The sequence below is a fragment of the Gorilla gorilla genome, chromosome 4 (genome assembly GCF_029281585.2).
Source record: "Gorilla gorilla gorilla isolate KB3781 chromosome 4, NHGRI_mGorGor1-v2.1_pri, whole genome shotgun sequence".
Classification (NCBI taxonomy): Eukaryota; Metazoa; Chordata; class Mammalia; order Primates; family Hominidae; genus Gorilla; species Gorilla gorilla.
Genome location: NC_073228.2, coordinates 129,385,482 through 129,401,199, shown reverse-complemented (window position 1 = coordinate 129,401,199; position 15,718 = coordinate 129,385,482). Strand labels below are relative to the sequence as shown.

Below are 15,718 nucleotides of genomic sequence, written 5' to 3'. Positions count from 1 at the left end.
CCATTTCTGTCTATTATATCCCTTTCTTTGAACATGTATAACTCTTTTCCCACTGTTTAAAGTATTATCTCATCTATAGCTTATTTCTATTTTTCTGACTTTACCTGTGTTTCTTTAATTCTTTTAATGATATTGCTCCTTCATTTTTCTTTTTAAGTGCTTCATAATTTTCCTTTTTATCCTCTATAACAAACATGTTTTAATGAGTGGTTTTTATGCTAGAGCTTTTGTGTTTATTACCTGTTGAGAGACATGTCTGGATGGCTCTAGAGGCTCATTTCCTTCTAACTTTTGATGTCTTAGCTGAGAGTTCAGTAGACTGAACTGGCCTTCAGAGAGCCAAGGCCTTTGGCTCGTGTCAGCATTCCTGACATGTAAGACCATTTCCAGGGCTTTTGGTTTGCATGACTTGGACTTTACTATGCATATTCCCTAGTGAAGTTTCCGGACCTAGAGATAATTTGATATATTTCTTATTGTTTAGTAAAGTGATCAGGAAACACTATAACCACAAACCATGAACCACACCCAGTCTGCTGCCTGTTTTTACATGGTACCTGAGCTAAGAATGGTTTTTATATTTTTATATGGTTTTAAAAAATGCAAAGAAGAATGATAATTCTTGAAATATGAAAGTTATATGGAATTCAAATTTTAGTATCCATATGTAAAGTTTATTTGAAACACAGCCACGCCCGACTTTTTATGTATTGTCTATGACTGCTTTTGTGCTACCACAGCAGAGTTGAGTAGTTGCAACAGAGCAGAGGCCATATGGCCAGTGAAGGCTCTCTCCATATAAAATATATGCTATCTGACCCTTGACCTTAAAACGTGTCCTTTCCTGACTTAGAGAAACAAGGTGTTCTGTAGTCTCCATCTTAGGCACATCCATAAACACATACCATAGTGTTAGGTACTCAGCCTCGGAGTGCTCAGTTGCATGTCCAGTGTGCTGATCAGGTCACACCCTCTCTCTTAGAACCTTGGTTTTAATGTATACAGAATATCTATGCCCATCCTATGGTAGAGAAAAATGGGACTTTGGGGGCTACAATCACCCTGCTATTTCTCCAGCTGTAAAATTTTCCTTAATAAATGCTATGTTATATTAGGACTGTGTGGCACTTGATGTGTGCCTATGACCTTCTTGCATGACATTACTTATCTTTGAATGTTAATAGCTGCTAATGGAAAGATACGTGGGGTCAAAGTGGGCATGGAGTGGGCTAGGGATCAGGAAGAATTTGAAAATCTGAAGAAGTCTGCAGCCTCTATTTTGATGTTGGGATTTTTTGGTACACTTTTTTTTTGATCTTTTATTTCTAGCTTCCTCACTATTCTGAGATACCAAAATGGATCTCTACTGGGATGATTTTTCATTTTTAGAGACAACCCTAGATCTCATCTAATAATTAATCTAGTTAATCCTGATGATTTTTTGTGTCATCTAACTTTGAGGAAGTCTATACACTGTCTGTGATCCCTCATTTTGATTATCATTTAACAATATTTGGCAAGTGATCTTAATTTTTTTTCTTAAAAATTTGCTTCTTTCCCTTGTGATAGAATATCTTCTTCTTTATTTAGTTGTTTTTTGTTGTGGTGAAAGTTGAAGAAGCAGAGGGAGGAAAAATGTTCTTCTGCCTTTATAAACTAGAAATTCCAGTTTGTTTTTATACCCTTAAGTATTTTTAGAATCATGTATAATTGATCTTGCTCTCTGCTCCTGAATTTAATTTCTGTTCTGACATTAAACTACTAATGTTTTCAGCTGTGCAGAAAAAAATCACTAAAATTTATTTAAACTTAATGATTTGATATTCTTAGGAGTATCCTTTCAATTTGAATACAAGACTTATGCTAATAAAAGTGAACAGCAAAGTCCTTCGTTAATACAACATCCATTATTTCTTCCACAAAAAAAGTTGACTTTTAAATAAACCAGAATCATAATTATAAAATACTTCTCTCAATTCCTCAAAATCAGCTACCAAGAAGTTGCTTTCATTTATTCTTTCATGCGAAGTTAACTTATTCTAGTTTTGCAGGTTGCATTATTTTTTGGGAAGATTGGATGTGCCCTCCCAAATACCCCTTAGAAATTGCTTGTGTGAAATTTTCATGTGAACAATTTCTGAATAAAATTTATTATGAATTCTCAGTTAGACAAGGGTATCGGGATTTTTTCTTCTTATTTGAAAAAAATAATTTTGTTGATGAAATGTTTTAGGGGTAGTCATCCGAGACAAAAGGAATAAAATGCTTGGGAATGTCAACTATATGTAGGACAACAATTTGAAAACCATAAAATAGAGTGCTCCTTTAGGAAAACTGCTTCAACCTCAATCACAATATACAAAGCTGTATATATCCAAGTTATAGTAGCAGCATACTCGAAAGTTAGGAAAATTCCACCTTTAGAAATTTATGTATTCTTGAGTACAAGGAAGAATCAAAATATTGACAAAAGGATGTGAGCCATGCTTGGAAATTTTTAAAAATTGTTTTAACACTGTTTAGGAGCCTTTAATGTCTAATAAATATCATTTTCTAAGAAAAGAAAATGTTTACATTTTAAATATGAAAAATCAAAACTTTTGGTCAGCTGTTAATTATTCTAATTTTCAGTTAAATAGAATTTGTGTGTATAAAGGAGAAATTATTCATAGATGATACAACACAAAAAAACCTCTTATGACTATTTTTAAAAAGCCAATGTTTATTGGATTCTTTTATTCCCAACACTTTAATGAGTAAGAATGTTGAAATAAATTATTTTTTCCCTACCCTTGTAGTGGTAAATCATTATAATGAAATAAAAAATAATGCATACTACAAAGATATTAAAAAAAATTCTGCATTCCTACGGATACAATTTTAAAGTGATTCTTGATGTACTCTTACAATGCTACTTCTTTAATGTAGTTTTTCTTCTGGTATGGATAGCATTATAACTTATACTCCATTATTAGCTACCATAATCAACAATTTCTTAATATACCTAGGAACTGTTTCCATAATTTAAAGCTAGGATTTTAAATATTTCCGTACATTTCAAAAAGTTTTATACTCTTTTATGTGTTGAGTTAATACAAACATAAGTTAACCTCTTGTTGATATGATGTGTGATTCCTGGGATATATTGCTTAAACGAACACCCTACTTTGCTTATTTGTCAAGAACTACTACATAAACACTATGCCATTTCTAGGTCATAAAGGTTCCATTATCTTCATTTACATTTCATTCTCCTATGTAACTCACTTATGTATCATTATGAATATGCAGAGATGATGTTTTCTATCTAAGAATCAATCCCTACAGAGAAAACATGAGAGAGGGAATGAAAGAGAAGATAATGTATTCATTTGATGGTAATAATTAAAGTACTATTAATAAACTATCCCATCCCCAACGTAGGAAGAAATATTGAAATAGTCGTGTTGCTATTTAACTGTCCATAACTGAGAGGGAAAAAGTATTTGCACAATTGAGAACAAAAATGCATGTAAATACTTCCAAGTTCTGATAAATACTATAATTCTATTAAAGCAAAATTATGCTCTTTGGGGTCCCAAAACTTTCTTTTCCCCACTATAAGACAGAATGTATCATATGAGGCAGTTCCCTAAAAGGCACTTTTGAATCTCATTCATAGCAATAAATCTATAGCCATCAATTCTTTGGACTTATCGACAAAATATTAAATTCCTGGATTGAACAACTTTCAACTTCAAATATAGTGAATTACCATTCGGCAGAAGATTTTTCCCTTCTTGGATTAAAAAAAAAAGTCTAAATCTTCTGTTTGAAGGCATCATAGAAATGCTCAGGCAACCAAGCATTAGAGAGCCAAGATTATAGGTTTAAAGGAATCGAAGACTGGGAAACTCACATTGTGCTGGCCACTTTTCTCATAGTGGTACCTGTTGATACTTGGCAAAGATGGAAAGGCTAAAGACATGCGAATGGGCCCACAGATAAGAATCTGAGCAGCCAGCCATACCTCTGGCAACTTCACAGGGCTAGGGAGACAAAAATTAGAGTCTAAAGTCTAGGACTCCCAATATAGTTAGGACTTAAGGGACTAAGGGCCAGAGGGAAGGAAGATGTGGAGAACTAAGCTTCATACTTGTGGTTTTCCTCAAAATACATTTTCCAAATATATAAATCTCACAGGGAAAATTGCTGAGAAGGTAAGCAGAAAGCTTTTGAAAAGGTGAATGAGATTTCTGTAGTCTCATCATGCTGAAAAGAAATATATTGATTAGAATCTTCCAAGTAGAAGGGACCCTAGTAAACAACCCAGGATCTCAGTTGAAATCCAGAGTACTATGTAATACACAAGGGGATAATGTGAACCAATGATAGACACAGTTTTTACAAAAAATATAATCTAGCCTGGTGCCAACATAGCCCCTGGTTTGATTGAGGTAAACTGACCTCACTTTATCTATCTAATCATCAAGATCCTCAATAATTTTTCATGTACAATATCTCATATTCAATCAGAATTTACCAGGTATGCAAAAAACAAAAACAAGGTCAAAAGCAAAAATGGAAAAAATAATAGAAAAATACACAGAGATGATCTTTACCACCAGCATAACCTCAACACTAAAATCTGATGAGATATTACTTTGAGTTACTTGATGTTACTCAAAATTATAGGGCATTTCATGGCTGCAAAAAAATCTAAACAAAATATCTCATGTCAAAGGTAGTCATTCTAATAATGTAAGATTGATTTAACATCACAATACCATTAGTGTAATTTGCCACATAATGAAATGAGAGAAAAGATGCAGAAAATATGATTTGAGGAAATTGACTATCCATTCAAGATAGAAACTCTTAGCAAACTTGAAACAAAAAGAAACATCTTTAATCTGATTAAAAAAAAAAAAAACTTACAGCAAACATTATACTTCACTGTGCACTATTAAAACCTTCCCCTAAGACCAGAAACAAGACAAGAATGCCTGGCATTATCATTTCTCTTTACATTTTAGTGTAAGTTTTAGCCAAGCAGCAAAATTCCCACATGTTGTAGGAGAGACCTGGTGGGAGATAATCGAATCATGGGGGTAGTTTCTCCCATACTGTTCTCATGGCAGTAATTAAGTCTCACGAGATCTGATGGTTTTATTAGGGGTTTCCCCTTTCGCTTGGGTCTCATTTTCTCTTGTCTGCCGCCACGTAAGACTTGCCTATTGCCTTCTGCCATGACTGTGAGGCAGCCCCAGCCATGTGGAACTGTGAGTCCATTAAACCTCTTTTTCTTTATAGATTACCCAGTTTCAGGTGTGTCTTTATCAGCAGCATGAAAATTGACTATATATTGTTATTCAGAGATGACATTATCTTCCTGGGAACAATTTCTCCACAATGTCAGAGCAACAAAAAAACCAAACCAGGCCAAATATGGAAAAAAATGGTTTTAATGAGTCAACAGAGAGGAAATTTCAAAAGAGAAATGTTAACTGTAAAAAAAACAAAAATGAAAATGCTAGAACTGAAAAGTATAATAAATGAATAAAAATGTTTAGAGTATGATCTTAACAAAGTATAGATGGTAAATGTTAGTGAACTTAAGGGCAGATAGATCTTCTCTAATCTGATGATCATTTCTTTTTGACAAAAATTTTTAAAATAATCAGAAATATGGGAGAAGTAACAAATGATGTAAAATATGTAACATGAGGATAAATAACCAATACTTGATGTCTTTCTGAAGAACACTATGCCTGCTAAATCAATATGTCAGTGTCTCAGTGCCTTCTACCAACTATTCTGAAGTTTCATCAGAAGAGAAAGAAATTGATAACCCAGTTGTTGTAGCATCCTTATCACCCAGCAATAGATTTTAGTTTAATGTCTCAAGCTTCAAGTCCAGTGGACTTTCAACTCTGTAAATTAATGGTGAGCACCTACACAACCATTCTGTTTTTCACTTTCAGTACAGTATTCAATAAATTACATGAAATATTTAAAAATTATTTAAGATTTATTAGAAAATAGGCTTGACGTTCGATGATTTTGCCCAACTGTAGGCTAATGTAAGTGTTCTGAGCATGTTTAAGATAGGCTAAGCTATGATGTTCTGTAGTTTAGATCTATTAAATGCATTTTGAACTTAAAATATTTTCAAGTTACAATGAGTTTATCAGAACATAACCTCAACATTAAGTCAGAGAGGATCTGTATTTCTTTGTTCTGTGCTGCTAAAACAAAACTGCAGACTAGGTAATGTATAATGACTAGAAATATATTGGCTCACAGTTCTGGAGGTTGGGAAGTTTGGTATCAATGTGCCAGCATCTGGCAAGGGCCTTCTTACCATGTCATCACATGGTGGGAGGTGGATGTCCATTCTTGCCACTTCTCTTGAAAATTGTACTGGAGGTCCTAGAAAGTATAGTAAAAAAAAGAAAAAAATAATAAAAGTTAGAAACTTAGAAAAGAAGAAATAAAGCAGTCTCTATTCAGAAATGATATATGTGCAGAGAAAATCCTTAAAAATTACCAGAAAACCCTACTAGAAAAAATAAGTAAATTTAGTAAAAATCACAGAACAAACACTAATATACAATGATCAATAGTATTTACATTTACTAGCAAGAAATAATGGGGATGAAGTTATGAAATAAAATTGAAACTCAAAAAGAAATATCATGTCTAGTAGCACTAAAGTCCAAAATATTTTGGAACAAATTTAACAAAAATATGCAGAATTTTTATACTGAAAACTGGAAACATTTCTCAGAGAACTTACATAAGACATAAATAAATGCTGAGATTTACTTTGTTCAAGAGTTTATTAGAAGATTCAACATTGTTAACTAATTCATTCTCCCACAAAAAGTCTATGTAGATTTAACAGAGTCCCAATCAAAATGTAAGCAGACATATTTGTAGAATTTGTAAAAGCATAGGACATAGAAGAGCCAACAATGTTTTGAAAGTGAATAAAGTTAAAACAATCACATTTTCTAATTTGAAGATCTCTATAAAGCTAAAGTTAAAGTAATCTTGATAAGTATTATTGGTACAAAGACATAGAGTGTCAGTGGAGCAGAATAGAATCCAGAAGTAAAGCCATGTATGTATGGTTCATTAAATTTTAACCAAGCACCAATAAGTTAATGAGATAAAATGAGTCTTTTCCATAAATGATGCTGGAATGTCTGTATAGCCATATGAAAAAAAAAATAAAACATGTACCCCTATCTCATACTCTACATAAATATTAATTTGAAATAGGTCATTGGTGAATAGATTATTTATTTTTATTACCTAAAAAAAAGGTAAAACTGTAACATTCTAGAGGAAAATGCAGGGGAAAATCTTCATAGATTGGAGTATGCAAAGATTTTTTTTGGGGGGGGTAAGAAAAAGCACTAAGCAAAAAAGAAAATTTAAATTGAACTTCCTCAAAATTAAAATCCTCTGTTTCTTCAAAAGCCTGCTAAAGAAAACCCAAAGGCCATTTACAACCTGGGAAGATATATTTACATGTGCATGTATCCAACAAGGACTTCTATGCAGATGATATGAAGAATTCTTACAAGTCAATAATATAAAGGCAAACAACCCAATAAAAGAGGGCCAAAGGTTGAAAAGAACATCTCACAAGAGAAGATTAACAAATCACCAGTAGAATGTTTAAAGTCACTTTGAAAATGTTCAGCATAATTACTCATGAAGAAATGCAAATTAAAACCATAACAAAACACAAATTTGCACAATTGGAATGGCTAACATTAAAAAATTGTCAATATCAAATGTTGGCAGGAGTGTGGAGTACTTATGACTCATATATTGCTGTTGAGTGTCTAAAATGTTATAATCACTTTGTATAATCACTTTGGAAAAGAGGCTAGAATTTTCTTGTAAAATTAAATATACCCTTGTCATATGATACACTTAATGAAGATAACCACACAAAGACTTGCATGTGAATGTTCATAACAGCATTATTGTTAACACAAAAAAATTTGAAACAACTTTAAAGTTCATCAATAGGTGAGTGGATGATAAACAACTTGCAGTATGTATCTATATAATGGAAAACTACTCAGCTATATGAAGAAATGAATTACTGATATGCATAAAAACATAGATTAACTAAAAACTTTATTTCTAATAAAAGAAGTAAATACGAAAGAGTACATACTGTATGATTAAATTTATGTAAAGTCTAACATTAAGCAACACTATTCTACATTGACATAAATCAAGTCATGGCTTCCTGCAGTGAGTGTTGAGGGCATTGACTAAAAAGGGGCACAAAGGAATTTTCGAGAGTGATAGATATGTTCCCTGTTTGTATTGATATGATGATCACACAGATGTATAAATTTGTTATCAACATCACTTTAAATGCATACATTTTATTGTGTCTAAATTGTACTTCATTAAAATTGATTGAGAATTACATTTCAAAAATTACAATAATTGAACTGACAAAACATACTGGCTAAAAATTGTTCAAGTGACATTATCAAGTGTTGGTGACCATGTGGGGCAGTTTGAATTCTCCTACAAAGCTGGTGAGTAAATTGATAAAATCACTCCAGAAAAGAATTTCACAGTATTTACTTTACCCAGTCTTTTTCATACCCTAAGACCCAGTAGTTCTACTTCAAAGTGAATGCCCCCCAAAATGCACAAGAATGTTTACAGCAGGACTGTTTGTAAAAGCCAAAAAGTGTAAACAATCCAAAAGTTCATGTATAGAAGAATGGATAAACAAATTACAATGGAATGGTGTTACACAGCATTGAAAATAAGCCATTGGTACACATACTGTGGATAAATCTCAAAAAAAAAATCAGTATTTAGTTGAAGAAGCCAAATCCTCCCAGAAGAGAATATACTATGTAATTCTGTGACGCAATGATATGCTGTTAGAAGTCATGATAATGGTTTACTTGGTGGAGATGGTGACTGATAGTGACATGGAGGGATTCGTGCTGATAATATTCAAGTTTTGGGTCTTGGTCACCTAGTATGTTCACTTTGTGAAAATTAGTGAAGTTTTATTGTTGTATTCATGTACTTATCTATGTTACATTTCAATAAAAATCTTAGAGTATCTATCAAATGAATGAAAAGTAAAATGTTCAATCTTCTAGCTGTTGCCTCTATATTTCTGCAAATTCTATTATGTTTAGGAGAGACCCATTAGCCCTGGGACCTTCAAGAAGTCATAGAACTTATGGAATTCCTTCTTTGTAATCAATGCTGCACTGGGGAGAAAATTTAAAACAAAGCAAAACAAAACAAAAGACAAACTTTATTCCAAAGATGTTAACGAATTTTATTGGAAGACAAAACCGACTTAAGTTTTGTCTTTCAAAAAAAAAAATAAAAAAGACAAACCTTATTCCCAAGATAGTAACAGATTTTTTGAAAGACAAAAGCTGACTTAAGTATCTTTAACAATTGTCAGTGGTGTCCAAAAACGCAGCAAAAGGAAATACCATATTTAAATGAGACTATATGTACTTCCCAAGGAGCAAATAACAATAGCCAACATGATTTCAACTTTACATTTTAGAAAATAACCTCAAAGGTACTTGGTAGTTAAATCTTCCAACCAGTGTTTATTATCCACAACATTATGACAAGTTAGGAGCATGCCCAGTGAAAACATTGGGACTTGAAGTACTGAGTGACTTCACACCCACTCATACACACATATAAACATGCATATGCACACACAAATGTAAGTAATGCATAGGGTTCTCAGTGTCAAAAAATAGCATATCAATTTTTAAAAGTTAGAGTAATACCATCATCTTATTCCCTTTTCTGTTTGTTGCAAGCATTTTCTGGATATTAATAATTTGAGGGAAAATCTTGTAATAATCTCCACTACATGCTAATTCTTACCGTTAAATCTTAGCCTTCACAGTAGCCCAAATCCAGCATAACTCAAATGTTAACTTTGATGTAAATATTATGCTTTTCAATAAAGCTTTATGATACTTCTAATTAACCATATGTGCAGCTTAGTTAGTGGCTACAGACTTACTTTATGGACTTGATCGTAATGAAAACTCAGATGCTGCTGTTTGTTTATTAAGTTGATATTTGCAGAAACACTTTTTGAGGCACTCAAAAGACTAACTGCAAAGGTTTATAGATTTGATTTACACCCACCTACACCTCCAAAGGGATGTGATGCAGCTACAAACTTGAGTACAGTATAAATCTGGAAAATCTTCCAACCAGCTCTGTGTAATATTAGCTCCACAGGAGGATAAAAAGTATAACAAAGGAGAGAAAAGACATCTCTTTTAAATTTTATATTTAAAATTAGTCCATAGGTTGAATTGGCTACCCTGATTTCTTTAGCATAGCTCTTCATAATGAAATGTACATTGTTACTCTACAATGGGTACAGGACATGTTATGTTTCTCATATATACTTGGTCACTGAAAACTTTTTATTTTTTTTTTAACTTTTAGGCTCGGGGACACGTGAAGCTTTGTTACATAGGTAAACTCATGTCACTTGGGTTCACTGAACAGATTATTTCATCACCCAGGTATTTAGTTCAGTATCCAATAGTTACCATTTCTGCTCCTCTCCCTCCTCTCACCCTATACCCTGAAGTAGACCTCAGTGTCAGTTGTTTCCTTCTTTGTGTTCATGAGTTCTCATTACTTTGCTCCCACTTATATGTGAGAACATATGGTATTTGGATTTCTGTTCCTGCATTATTCTGCTAAGGATAATAGCCTCCAGCTCCATCCATGTTCCCTCAAAATACATTATCTCATTCGTTTTTATGGCTGTATAGTCTTCCATGGTGTATATGTACCACATTTACTTTATCCAATCTGTCATTGATGGGCATTTAGGTTGATTCCATATCTTTGCTATTGTGACTAGTGCTGCAATGAACATTTGCATGCATGTGACTTTATGATAGAATGATTTATATTCCTCTGGGTATATACCCAGTAATGGGATTGCTGAGATGAATGGTAGTTCTGCTTTTAGCTCTTGGAGGAATCACCATACTGCTTTCCACAATGACTGAACTAATTTACACTCGCCCCAACAGTGTATAAGTGTTCCCTTTTCTCTGCAACCTTACCAACATCTGTTATTTTTTTGACTTTTTAATAGTCATTCTGACTGTTGTGAGATGGTATCTCATTGTGGTTTTGATTTGCATTTCTCTAATGATCAGTGAAGTGGTTCAAGTGATTATCCTGCCTCAGCCTCCCAAGTAGATGGGATTACAGGAATGTGCCACCATGCCTGGCTAATTTTGTATTTTTAGTAGAGATGGGGTTTCACCATGTTGTCCCAACTGACCCCAAACTCCTGACCTCAGGTGATCCATCTGCCTTGGCCTCCCAAAGTGCTGGGATTATAGGTGAGAGCCACTGCACCTAGCCAATAATTATACATATTTATGAGGTACATGTGATATTTTGATACATGCATACAATGTGTAATGATCAAATCAAGATATTTAGAATATCCATCACCTCAAAAGTTTATCATGTTTGGTTGGGAATGTTTCAAATTTTCTTTTCTAGCTATCTATCTTGAAATATACAATAAATTATTGTTAACTATAGTCACCTTATTATGCTATCAAACACTAGAACTTACTTCTTCTATCTAACTGTATATCTGTACCCATTAGCCAGCCTTTCTTCATTCTCTCCCCACAACTTCCCAGTGGTGGTAAATTCTCAGTCTCAAGTAACTATCATTCTACTCTCTACTTTCATGAGATCAACATTCTTAGTTCCCACATATGAGTGAGAACGTGCAATGTTTGTCGTCCTTTGCTTGGCTTATTTACTAAAAATGACCTCTAGTTCCATCCATGTTGCTGCAAATAAACTACTTTTAATTTTAAATGCAGCTACTCTTGGATCTCTTCTGATGTCTGGTCAGGACTGCAACTAACAGGCAAAATAGGGCTGGTCTTCCAGAGCTGTTCTCAAGAGGCCTACCATTGTATGGTATGGCAGAGGAGAAAATAAATGTAGCTTTTGAAACCTTTTGACTTTGTGGTACCCAGGCTTTCTTCTCCAGACCTCTGCCACTACCACCAAGTAGCTCTTCAGTCAAGATCTTGGTGCCCAGGACACAAAGCTGTGCCTTCTCTCATCAGTCTTAAGTTGGCTTTCATTTTAATCCTCAGCTTTACTGTCTTCTCTTTTTCTCAAGGCACTGTGACTGTATGATTTAGTGAGTGTCATTGGACAAACATATGTGGAAGAGGCCACAGTGTGTAAATGGTATCAAAAGTACTAGCAGAGAGCATTAAAGCAATTACCTGGGATATGAAATTACAAGTGTTAAGGCAGTTTGAGGTCAGTGAAAATCTCCATCATATTTCAAAGGCTTTGGGGCTTACTATTGCTCTGTGGGAGTATTGTGATAATAAAAACATAATATAAGCCTAAGGACCTTTAAATGCTATTAATTAGATTCACCATAAAAGGCTTGTGAAATTAGAATTATTGTGCCCTCAATTATAATTTAATTACATTAAGATGACACAATTTTGTTTTACAGTGAAGGTTCCAGACAGTCAATAGAAAGCAATGCTTTTCCACATACAAAAATTTGTTGTATAAAAATCTGTTAGGAAGGTATGACATTCTGTATGAAGGAATAAATCTGATTATATGCACTACACACAATCACATGCAGAGACAGAAATGTTTTTGACCTGTGAAGGGACATGTGAAATCAGATTGTTATCCTTTTTCTAAGAAAGCTTTTTATGTAGTTAAATATAAAAAAGTGAATAATATAATTTTAATGTGATTAATTACAACTTACAAACATAAAATTCATTATAAAAGCAAAAGGTAAAAATTATAACTCCTCAGTGATTACCTTCTAAAACTGTTAATAAACATTTCCAATACGGGCTTCTGTTCAGAAAATCTTTTGATTGCTTAAAAATTGTCACAGCTTTAAAAAAATGCTCTATGGCTGATGCTTTGGTAATCTTTACACTTGTCAGCTTTAGTTAGAAATAATAGAGCAAACTAAGGTACTATATAAGTGTGATAGCATAAAGGGAATGCTAGAACAATAAAAACATCCTAAATATCAAAAGAGGTACTCAGTTTTGGAAGGAAGGAAGCAGAGAGAGAGAGAAGGAAGAAAGAAAGAAAAAGAAGAGAGGAGGAAAAGAAAAGATGAAGAGGAGGAAGAAAGGAAGGAAGGAGAAAGAAGGAAAGAAAGAAGCAAAAGAAAAAAGAGAAAGAAGAAGGAAGGGAAGGAAGAAGAAAGGCAACAAAGAAAGGGAAAGAGAGAGAGAAGGAAGGAAGGACTTATTTATAAAAATTTCACATGTGACAAAAAGTTATATCTCCAGTCAGCAGGAAGAAGATGGGCTTTTAAATGAGTGATGGTGGAACACTGCATAGCTGTTTGGAAAGAGATGAAACTGCCTGAGTGCCTCATGTCTTACATCTTAAATTACGAATGGACCAAGATATAAAAAATAAAGGTTAAACCCTAAAAACTACAGCAACATTTGAGTGCATATATTTATAATCTGGAGTGAATATATTTCTCACTAGAATATATAAAATTTAGAAGCAAAAGGAAAGATTAATACATTCTACATCTATTTTAAAAAATAGTTTTTGTATGGCAAAGGAAACCAGTGAAGTTAAAAGCAAATACCAAGCAGATAAAAATATTTGCAACATATGTCACAAAGGGCTAATGTCTCTAATACACCATGAGCTCCTAGAGATTGTGAAGAGGAAAGCCAAGAAACTAGTAAAAAATTGTGCAAACATTTTGAACAGGCAATTCATAGGAGACAAAATAAAAATGGCTATTAAACATATGACAATGTTTTCAACCTGACATATAATAAGCAAAAATAAATTCAAACTTTATTGGAATACCATTTCTCACATATTAGATTAGCAGATATCCAAGAATTTGACAATATACTTGGCTAATGAGACTACAGAGTGACACACACACTCATGAATTTCTGGTCAAAATGCAAAACATTACCACCCCTCTGTAAATCTGGCAAAATCTAGCAAATTTGCATATGGGTTTATTCTTTAATACAAAACTCACTTATATGACCATATCTCAAAAATACACCAGAAAAACTACTAAGGAACTAGGTTGTTAATTGCAGTATTATTTGCAGTAGCAAAATACAGTAAATATCCTCAACATCTTTTAAGAGGATACTGTTTAAGTAAATCATGCTATGTTCTTACAGTGGGATACTATGTAGTCATACAAGGAAATATGGATGGTTTCTATGTAACTGCTCTCCAGAATATATCATTAAGTGATAAGAACAAGAGGCAGAAAGTGGGGAGAATACAAATATACAAATAGTCTGTATAGCTGTATCGTCAGTATGTCCTATGAATATGATAACCAGACATATTGTCCTCCTAATACTATATGTTATGAAGAACAGAGAACCGCCAATGAAATATGATATGCTTGTCCAACATGAACCTGAATTCAATCAAGCCTTTAGTACTAATATCCAGTGCATATTAAATGCCTAGAATAGAAAGCTACAAAATTATTGACCTGATTTCTTCAAAACCTAATATAAAAAACATTAAGAGAAAATCCCATTATAGATTATGGAGATCCAAGAGTCATAAGAACCTTGTTTGAATCTCAATTAGAACAAACCAGTTGAAGACATTTTAAGACAATTAGTGAAATTTTAATATGAAACATTTCTTAATTTGTCTTGAAAGATGTAACATAAACTGCAGTTACATGAGAAAATGTCCCTAAATTTAGAGATGCATGCTAAAGAACAAAGGGTAGAAATGACATGATGAATGAAATTTGCTTTAAAATACTTCAGTCAAAAATATGGACTAATTAAAACAAGTAGAGCAACAACAAACAAACAAAACCATTATTCAGTATTTAGGATCCAAATACAGAGAAACAGAACCTTGCAACATTTCCCTAATCCTTGATCACACAGATTTCATAGGAAAAATTTTTGAATGCCATCTGTTGAGAAACAATTTTTCCACTTATTGGAAGCTTTCAGGGAATGCAGAGCTAGAAAATTCTTTCTTGCAACACTTTGCTTGCTTTGTTGGGATCTCCTAAACAGAAATGTTCTATTTGCCTGTATGAAGTTGTGCTCTCAAAGTGACTGCAAACTCAAGAGAGCTGGCCTCTGGAGCCACTGAAATAGAGTTCCATTTCCCACTTGCTTATCACTTCTCTAACTGAGATGATTTCATTTGAAACAAATGTTTCATGTGAAAAGAAACTAAGAGGTAAAATTAAGGAAGTGAGGATAAAAGAGGAAATTTGTCAAATAATAAACAGCAGAAGTCTAATTAACTCCACGAGATTTTGGCCTTGCTTACTCTATTCCTTTTACTGTGAAAATGAAATAATGAACTCTGTGTGTGGAACATTACCAAAAAAGAGTAGAGACTAGGTCAGTTCTGTTAATTGCTGTAAATTGCCTTATTCTTTCAGTAGCTAAGCAAAGGGGTCTCTTAGCAGTTTGAGTTAAGAGAAGAGAATGATAACCTAACAAACACTGAACTAGGGACGTGTGCCCTCCTAACGAGGCCACGTTACTTACACAGGAAACTCCACTCTTATTGTTATGTAGATGTCCTCCGCACTGCATTTCCCCAAAACACCCCTCAACATGTATATGCCCTGTGGGGACAGGGTCTCTCTCCT

The 15,718-nt window shown here is 33.5% G+C and overlaps 1 long non-coding RNA gene across 1 annotated transcript in view; it reads right to left on the bottom strand.

Moving 5' to 3' along the window:
• The window catches only part of LOC109026890 (uncharacterized), a 108,506-nt gene that overhangs the window by 75,834 nt on the left and 16,954 nt on the right, over nucleotides 1-15,718 (bottom strand). Inside the window, exon 3 of the long non-coding RNA XR_002005943.3 lies at nucleotides 6,344-6,411. This is a non-coding gene — a long non-coding RNA (uncharacterized lncRNA). The remainder of the gene's footprint in view (nucleotides 1-6,343; nucleotides 6,412-15,718) is intronic.